A 10,706-nucleotide genomic window follows, 5' to 3' on the forward strand; every position below is an offset into this window, starting at 1 on the left:
CATTTCGGGAGAACATCCTCACCGTAACACAACATAAACACAATAGAACAAATACCCAGAAACCCTTGCAGCACTAACTCTACCAAAACGCTACAATATGCACCCCCGCTACCACCAAATCCCGCCCCCCAACCACGCCCACATTTTTTTTCTTTTTATATTTTTTTGTCTTTCCATGATGGCATGTGAGGCACTGCCTCACCTGCCTCCCCTGACTGCACGTCACTGATTTGTACACATGTTCTTCATGACAGGAGGCATGGAAATCGTCAAAGATCATATACAGTAAGACGTACAGGTCAGCTTCCATTTTGGTTTTCAGGCCACTTTAAGGTTTCATTTTGTTAGTTTTTTTTTGTAGAAATGCTCTAATCTGGGATTTGGTTAATTTCTCGCAGAATGTATTCATGGGCTCAGTCCCCAAAAAACAGATTTGGGCCACAAATGGCCCCCAAGCCACACTTTGGACACCACTGGACTATAATGATGCATTTATTTAGACATACAGACAGCAGCTTTAATGCTGTCCAATCTTAGCATGTACAAGACACATAAGAACTGAAATTACATTTTCGGCACAGTCCCACTAAGAGCAGACATACGTTACAAGGGGACAAGACGGGACCACCAACGGATCAGACGCTTCCCGTGCTCCTTAAAAAAAGTTGAGAAAAAGGTGACATTGGGAAAGGGGGAAGAGTAAAAAAAATATCAGTCTAAGGCTGGACCCTCAGGAGGGGTCCAGACTGAGTCCGATTGAAAAATCCTCTCATAGCATGGCACACATTAACATGGTACATGTAATCACACCAACTCGCAATGGGGATGGGGGGGTTGGGGCCCTGGAGGCCGGCTGCCGCTATAAAGTGCTACTCAGCCATCCACAACCCCAGAGGAATTAAGCAGTGGTGAAGGGGTTGATTTGGGGAGGGGCGTGTGCGCGCATATATGCCCAATTAACTTGGGTGAGATGTTGAAATGTTTTTGTGGACTGGGGCCGATCTCAAAGTTTGACACCAGGTGTTGTTGAAAAAAAAGGAAGGTCAAAAGCGTTCCATCTTTGAGGAGTCCTCGGGGGAGTTCTTCAGAACAGCCTGTTCCTGATTGCATCAATGCCATTCGAGGGAGTCAAATAGTAGATTAAGATGTTGTTTTTCTTCGAGCAGTCTAAACAATTAGTTGATTACTCTGTTGTCCGTGCTGGATCTCTCAAATCCAATTTAATTATTCCTTCTCAGCAAACTTCTCCAAGATGAGATCCATTTTGCGATTCAAATTAGAAATCACTCTAGTCTGTGTTCCCACAGCCCAACCCAATCCTTCCATTACGTTGAACAGCCGTTGGGCCCCTTGAGTGGCTGCCATCGTCTTCTGAATTTGACGATACACCAGAGCAATGCCCAGCTCAATCAGCTGTTGCCTCGCGATCAGAGTTCCAAATAGGTGGATGTCTTCCACGTCCTCGATGGAAAGAGCTGAGAGGCACGTGTCTCCATTTTTCCCAGGAATCTCTCACGCACCTCGCAGCAGTGGTTCCATCAGGGCAGCCGGGCTCCCCCGAACCTCTTTTCCTTGTCGAAAAGACTGTGTCAATTGCAGCTGATCATATTCATATTTGATGTTTTAGATTAGAGGACAGCACAAAGAAAGAGGCTTTAAAAAAGTTCAGACAAAGACAAGGACACAGAAAGCAAGCAAGGAAGGAGGGAGCAGAGAAAAATGCGACCGCCCTCACCAAGAGGCAAGACAGAAAGCCGTGTCATTAATTTACTACTCCAAAAAGACATATTTAGGTGTCCAAACTGTGCCTGGGGAGCCATGTTTGGTTCCCAGCTCTTTTTTATATTGTCCCTTAGCTTATTCTAAAAATAAAATGTATTCATTATACATGATTTATTGATTTATTTACAAACAGACATAGTTTTGTATTTCCTTATTGTTTCTTTTCTTAATATCAGAGTCCGTTCAGCAGAAAGATCATTCTTAGAAGCACACAGCTTATGGACAGGGACCCACGGATAAAATATACATCATCATATAATATACAATATACAATACAACACGATGCATTTCAAAATCTACCCTTCAAATACCCATTTTAAATGTCATTTATAAATAAAAAAGGAATCTTTAAATCCACCAAATCAGTCTCAGTATCCTCTTACTCATTTTTTGTATTAAAAGGTTGCATCTTGAAGATCTGCCATAATCTCATCATCCATACAGAAGTCAAGACCAAAGTTATGCGGCTAATGTGAATTCCTCTACCATAAGAGGTGTGCTGAATGTACTAAGCAGAGCGCCCCAATATAAATTTTAAATACATTTTGGTGAATATTAAACTTTTTTGCTTTGTCACCAATACAACAGTATGTTTTGTTCAAATATATGCTGCATACTGAAAAGTCAAAACACCCGGGGGGCATTTTTATATTCAGTTATTTTATAATGGAATAAACATAAATATTATTATATTAGTACAAACATTTCAGCTTTTTTTTTTACATTTTTTCGGTGATTTTTATCCCAACAATATGCTCAGGGCCAACAAAACTCGAGCGGCGGGCCACAAATGGCCCACAGACTGCAGTTTGAACACCATAGCCCATAGCATGGAACTTCTAGCCTTCAGTAGGTGATACATCTTGCATATTAAAGGGGAACATTGTCACAATTTCAAAAGGGTTAAAAACAATAAAAATCAGTTCCCAGTGGCTTGTTGTATTTTTTTGAAGTTTTTTTCAAAATTTTACCGGTCTCGGAATATCCCTAAAAAAAAGCTTAAAGGTGCCTTTTTTTCGCTCTCTGCGAAGACACTGTTCATTTTCCTGTGACGTCGTACAGTGCTGCCAATACAAACAAACAATGACGAATAGCACAGCAAGATATAGCGACATTAGCTCGGATTCAGACTCGGATTTCAGCGGCTTAAGCGATTCAACAGATTACGCATGTATTGATCGGATGGTTGTAGTATGAAAGTATTGAAGAAGAAACTGAAGCTATTGTGTTAGCATCGGCGGTAAAATGTGCGGACCAAACGATCAGGACTTTCACATCTTGTGACACTGGAGCAACTTAAATCCTTCGATAGGTAAGTGTTTTTTTTGCATTAAATGTGGGTGGAAGGAAACGTAATATAGTTGCAAATGCATCTGCAGGTTATCCATACATCTCTGTGCCATGTCTGCTTTAGCACCGCCGATAAATAGCATGTTAGCATCGATTAGCGTAGCATGTTAGCATCGATTAGCTGGCAGTCAACATCAACAAAACTCACCTTTGTGATTTTGTTGACTCTATCGTTGCAAATGCATCTGCAGGTTATCCATATATCTCTGTGCCATGTCCGTCATCGCCGGTAAAATGTGCAGACACTCTGGCACATTCAATGGGGGTCTGGCGGCAGATTTCTTGCCACTTTCGCATCTTCGGGCCAGTGGTGCAACTTGAATCCCTCCCTGTTAGTGTTGTTACACCTTCCGAGGCATGATGTCTCCAAGGTTCCAAAAAATAGTCGAAAAAATGGAAAATAACAGAGCTGAGACCCTGTGTTTGCAATGTGTTGAAAATGAAAATGGCGGCTGTATTACCTCGGTGACGTCACAAATTAAACAGAAAGGCGTTTAATTCGCCAAAATTCACCCATTTAGAGTTCGGAAATCGGTTAAAAAAATATATAGTCTTTTTTCTGCACCATCAATGTATATATTGACGCTTACATAGGTCTGGTGATAATGATCCCCTTTAAAGTAACCAAAACCAAGGCTTGACAGAAAACATTCATCTGGCGGCCCATAAGCCAAATCAGGACCATGTACTATGACCGTGGGTTCCTCTCACATAGAGAATCTTTGACTCGTGTAAACTTATTACTTGCGTTTTAATCTATGACTAAAGAGCAGTAATCATCAGATGGGGGTCAACTGTACCTAAAGGTAATCTGGCCTCCTCCCTCTCTTGCATCACCGCCTTCCGGCCCAGTTTTACCCTCCAGGAATGCATACCAGAGCAGAAAGATAATGTTGCATTGTCACCAAAAGTGTCTCCTCTGCCTGTTGATGTGATTCAGCGAGAAGCTTTTCACGCATCGCCGGGCAGAAAAACGAGAGACAGCTCGTAGGAGAGGAAACAGAAGATGCATGTATTAAATGAGCTGTGCCGTGCACGGATATTCACCACCTTGTGCTGTGCAAATATATGACACCGTGTTATCTTTAAATTGATCTACACCACACACAGACAAATAACACATTTGATTTGACGTTGGACGATAAGCTGAGATTCACTTTTCTTCCTGCGTGTTATCTCATAGTTTTATCAATCAAAAACTGCTAAAATATGTCAAATGTACCGTAGGCTTACACACTGCTAAAACTATGTGTTGTTACTTTTACACAAATGTAACAATACACAAGCATCAACTGAATATGTTTAGCGCACATTTATACTACACTGTACGATATTACTGTATTGGTATTAATCTGTTTTATATAATACACATTTTGTATTGTTTTAGCAATAATAGCATTAAAGAAAATTGACAGTAGAGCAAAATTCCTGTGAGGATTAGTAAGATTTTGACATTATTTTATGATTTACATTCCATACGATAAAATAAAGACCATTGTTTGAGAAATTGATAACAAAACAAAAATTATACTGGATGAGGCAATTCCTGAACGAATTGCGTCTGAATGCGCCAATGCTGAAGTTGAACTGAAATCCTGGAATTTTTTTTTAGAATATTGAAGTAGAGCACACAATTCCCTAACAGGCTGAATATTTTGAAGTTGGAACCGTTTAAATAAAATGAAAAATTGTGGGAGTTGTGGAACTTTGAAGAATGTCCCGTTGATTTCAATGGGAATTTCCCAAAAATTAGGAACTTTTGGGAAAAGCGGGAATTTTGGGGAAAATGGTAAACAACTTGAATGATCTAAATGAGTTGAAATGGTTGGTGTTGGATTTTTTCAAATCGGTCTTGTAGTAACATGTTGTATAGAAAAATGGTATTACAGAATTCCTGGAAATTCGGGGAAACCATGAATTTTTCCTGTTCAAAAAACAACTTCGTTTTTGTCCTGATTAAGAGGAATGTTTTGACGGTGGAACGGTTGAAATGCATTGGAAATGGAGACGGAGTAGTTAGTCACCAGAAAAAAGGGTAGAAATAGGGATTTGGAAAACCATGAATTCTGGAAAATCCTGGAATTATTTTTAAACTTGGAAAAAATGTAGCTTAAATTTCCAGGATGTCGGAATGTGTTGAAGGTGAAATGGTTTGAATCAGTAGAAAAATGTGGGAATGGTGGAAGTTTGAAAAATGGCCAATTCATTTTGAATGGGAAAAATGTCCCGGAAAACCTGAAATTCTGATGAATCTGGGAATTTTTGGAATTTGTCAAGAGAAAGCCCGCGATTCCCGAATAAGCGGAAGAGTTTGAAGTTTGAACGGTTTGAATCGGGTGACAAATGTGGAAGGTAGAGCGTGCCAAAATCTGGAGAAGAAGAAGAAGAAGAAGAAGAAGAAGAAGAAGAAGAAGTTGAATAAATAGATGAATTTTGGTGTAGACAACCATATGTGTGAATGCATTCACACAATTAATCAACTGTGACGAGAGGTTACAGTTATTTTATTTTGGTTGTCATTATCATAATATTTTTTCTCCCAACCGTGGCGTGGCGCAGTTGGGAGAGTGGCCATTCCAGCAAACTGATGGTTCCTGGTTGGATCCACACCTACTACCAACCTCGTCCATACTTGCCAACCCACCTGATTTCCACGAGAGATTCTCGAATTTCAGTGCACCTCCCGAAAATCTCCCGGAACAATCATACCCCCGAATTTCACCCGATCACCGCCCGGACAACAATATTGAGGGTGTGCCTGAAAGGCACTGCCTTCAGCGTCATCTCTCACCTGAAAAGGAAACTATTATATATGTCTCCGTTATCCATAGGCTTATCTATAACCCATAAGGTAGGCAGGCACTGAGCTATTTCTCTGCGTGTGCTTAATACACTGACACACAACATCCGGATTCCCATCATGCATTGCTTCAAAACTACGGAAAGTAGTAATATCCAAAAACATAACAGAGACGAAGCAGAAGAACGAAGAAGAGACATGGCGACGACGAGAAGGAAGAAGAAGTACGCTTGCAAGTTCCAAAATTATTGGAAAAAATAATGACAGTTCATCCAGGACAGCTCGAAGGGGAAGGTGTATGCTGCCTGCAAATTTTGTAGATCAGACTTCTCCATTGAACCCGGTCGCCGTACGGATATACTCATTCATGAATGGATTATATATATATATATATATATATATATATATATATATATATATATATATATATATATATATATATACACACCATAGAATTCACGGTGGAAGAGGGGTTAGTGCGTCTGCCTCCCAATACGAAGGTCCTGCAGTCCTGGGTTCAATCCCAGGCTCGGGATCTTTCTGTGTGGAGTTTGCATGTCCTCCCCGTGACTGCCTGGGTTCCCTCCGGTTACTCCGGCTTCCTCCCACCTCTACAGACATGCACCTGGGGATAGGTTGATTGACAACTCTAAATTGGCCCTAGTGTGTGAATGTGAGTGTGAATGTTGTCTGTCTATCTGTGTTGGCCCTGTGATGTGGTGGCGATTTGTCCAGGGTGTAGCCTGCCTTCCGCCCAATTGTAGCTGAGATAGGCGCCAGTGCCCCCCGCGACCCCAAAAGGGAATAAGCGGTAGAAAATGTATGTATGTATGTATATATGTATATATATATATATATATATATATATATATATATATATATATATATATATATATATATATATATATTAATATATATATATATATATATATATATATATATATATATATATATATATATATATATATATATATATATATATATATATACATATACCATATTCCCTTGAGCAAGAGACTTCACCCTTGCTCCTGATGGGTTGTGGTTAGGGCCTTGCATGGCAGCTCCCTCCATCAGTGTGTGAATGTGTGTGTGAATGGGTAAATGTGGAAGTAGTGTCAAAGCGCTTTGAGTACCTTGAAGGTAGAAAGCGCTATACAAGTATAACACTTTTTTTTAAACAATTAATACATTAAAAAAAAACAGTGTCGAGTTCAGAAAAGTAAAATAAATATATTTTTTGTGTTTTTTCCAGTACAAAAAAGAATATTGATATATTCCAGCACTGATTGTTATCATTCTCTCGTCAACACGTGTGTGTGTGTGTTTGTGAGACTCATAAAAATCATCACTAATTAAAAAAACGGGCAACAGATTAATGCAGAAGTGGCTCAAAACAAACGCATCGATTCCATATTGTTTGCCAATTAAGTCAAACCATCCAAAATTTTTACACCCTTGTTTGATTATTTGGGTTATTTCATTTGTTTATGTTTTTATTTTGATTATTTATATTTTTTTTACAAGTGGCACCACGTGACAGAGGAGCCCACGTGATCGCCTCTCTTTGCCGCCTGGCGTCCACTCAGCGCAGCTGACTCCATTTGTGCTGATGACTAAACTCTGCAGGGGAACGTTTCAATCCAAAAAGCCCGATGATTGAACACATTTACTTGGTTATGACGAGCCACGATGAAGGCCACTGAATAGAAAAAGACAAAAAAATAATAAAAATAAAGCTCGCAGACGAGCCGGTGTCCACCTGTCTCATCACCTGGGAGAGCTTCTTTCTCAACGCAGGTAACATCCGCCATGACACCTTCAGTTTAGTTTCACCTTCGCATGTTAAAGAGGCTGTTTGCAACTTTGTCAAAGTTGCATTTTTAAACATAAAAATATAACAAGAACACTACTGGCTATCTAATGTTACAATTAATAATAATACTATTAATAAATGATTAGATTTATACGGCAAATAAGTGGTTTAACAGAACACACACACATTTGTGTGTATATATATGTATATATATATATATATATATATATATATATATATAAATATATATATATATATATATACAGTGGGGCAAAAAAGTATTTAGTCAGCCACCGATTGTGCAAGTTCTCCCACTTAAAATGATGACAGAGGTCTGTAATTTTCATCATAGGTACACTTCAACTGTGAGAGACAGAATGTGAAAGTTGAGTTTAAACCAAAAAGTTCTATTTTGGTTTCATCTGACCACATAACATTCTCCCAATCCTCTGCTGTATCATCCATGTATCCATTTTGGTATAAACTCAACTAGTCGTGTTTGGAGGAAGAAGAATACTGAGTTGCATCCCAAGAACACCATACACTCAAAAAAATGACTCATTTGATGAACTCAATTAAAATGAGGGCAGGATTTCCATCCAACAAATAAATGTTGCCCCAACCCAAAATTAGTACATTCTCACAACACAATAAAAATGAGTTAGTCCAACTCATTTTTAGCAAATAAAGCCAAAATGAAATTATTGCAATAACTAAGCGAAATTGATTTACATTTGTCAGACTAATTTTTAACAAATACAGCTAAAATTAAATTATTTTGGTTACTAAGCGAAATTGATTTATATGTTCCCAACTCAAAATTTATTGGAAATTAAGCAAGCTAAAAATCAACCTTGATCCCATAAAACACATCAGACAAAACCTGGTTGGTATTTTTAATGTAGAATGATCCTTAATTAAAAAATCTTGAATACAACACCACAGGATGTCAAAGTTACTTGAAAACACAAACCAAAATGTTGAGTTTCAGTGAAAACAAAACATCCGAAGTCAATTTTACATGAAGACCAATGTCAGATTTGCGTACCAACACAGACTAATAACTTAGTGTTATATTAACAAACATGTCAAATTGACTTGATAGAAAGCCCAGATATAAAACATCAAGAAACAGTTTTACCTTTTCTTAAATAACCTGAGGAAAACTTTACGAGAAACGGTTCTCCAAAATAGCTTAAAGTGGTGTAAAATTAACACTCAGCCCCACAAAGGAAACTGCAAAAACACATTTGAGTCCTGCACAAGTGTGCTAATGCAGCCATTAGCCTCAATGTACTAGAGTTAAAGAAAAGAAAACAACATGGATCAAATTGGCAACAATTAAAAATAAATAAGAAAAACTTAACATTCACAGATCAGGAATCTGATATTAATGGGATGCTAGCAGCAAATATCCTTTGAATGTAAGTAAAAACAAAACATGAGAACAGTACTAGTTATTCAAAAAATACAAAATAAAATTCCAAAGTCTTGAATCGAACTTAATCCATTTATCCAGGGTTGAGTGATGAAACGGAGGAGAGAAATGGATGCGAGAAGTGTGCAGGATAGTCACACTCAGAGATAAAATGGGGAGGTAAAGTTAGGTCCAATTGTCAAGTTCAAAATGTTGTACGTCATAGATTGTCTTTAAATGGGGTGAAAATGAAGGCAAAAAAATACAACCTAAAATAAAGATCCGATGATGAACTTTGTCAAAAAGTGTTCACCTCTCATGTAAACAACTTCTGTATCTTTGTGTTCAGTTTGTGACCATCCATGTTCATTAGGATCTTCTGGAAAAACTCAAATGTGTACTTGAGGTTGCCTGGAACGCTTAGATCAAGGGCATAAATGAGCCCCAAACATCATTATGATCTCCATGATGACGGTGTCCACGTTGTTCAGGACTTTGATGCCTTCGATAACAATTCCAACATCCTCTGGCTGCCTATCGCCATCTACATGGATGATGTTTATCCCCATGACCGTGAGGGCAATGTCCCTTTCTGCATCCTCAGTGGCGGAGGCCTGAAAAACGACACAAAAACAGAACACTTGTGTTAGGTAAAATGCTGAACACCGCTAGCAGAAAATGAGTTAGCTTTTTTTTTTAAAGTCCTCATTGCTTGTCAAATCAATCATTTATGTATCACGAGTTAAACGTGATTGGAAAGTTAACCATATATATAAAATAATTATAATAATATAATGTTTGAAATTGGCCCGTAAATAACTTCAGCAAGAAGCCATGAACATAATGCAATTGCTGCAACACGATCCTTTAGGCAACCACATCCCGATAGAGATGGACCTGTGGGACAGAAATAGCTGTTTTACTCCACAGAGCCTCTGCCCGTTTGCCACTACCAGCTTAGTAGACTCTGACTCTGTCTTTTCTTGCACCTACCAGTGATTTCAAACAAACATTTTAAATTCAATGAGCCCCATTGTTTACAAATTGCCAGTTATTCAAAAAGTTGTAGGACCACAATATATGTAAATATATTAAGGGTCCTGGGTTCAATCCCAGTCAGGGATTGGGAGCTAGCTGTTTAACCATTCAGCTATTTTTGGTCTTCTTATTAACAGATTTCGGGCCCCAATGACATATTCAATTGATAACCTGTCTCAGTAAACTATGATACAAAACAATAGCTTTCCTAGTAACCGATCAACTTGCCTGGAATTTGAACCTAGTGCCCTTTGATTGGGAGCTAGCAGCTTTAACCATTCAGCTATCGCTGGTCTTCTTTAGATTAGATTTCAGGCCCCAATGACATATTTCATCGCAAACCTGTCTCAGTGAGCTATGATATAAAACATTTACTCTTGCTGCTGGAGTTTTCATAGTTACCAGTGAACCTGGCAGGGATTTGATCCGTGTACTCCTGGATTGGGAACTAGCTGCTTTAACCATTCAGCTATCTTTGGACGTCTTAGTGATAGATTTCAGGC

Source organism: Nerophis ophidion, linkage group LG10, assembly GCF_033978795.1.
Source record: "Nerophis ophidion isolate RoL-2023_Sa linkage group LG10, RoL_Noph_v1.0, whole genome shotgun sequence".
Taxonomy (NCBI): Eukaryota; Metazoa; Chordata; class Actinopteri; order Syngnathiformes; family Syngnathidae; genus Nerophis; species Nerophis ophidion.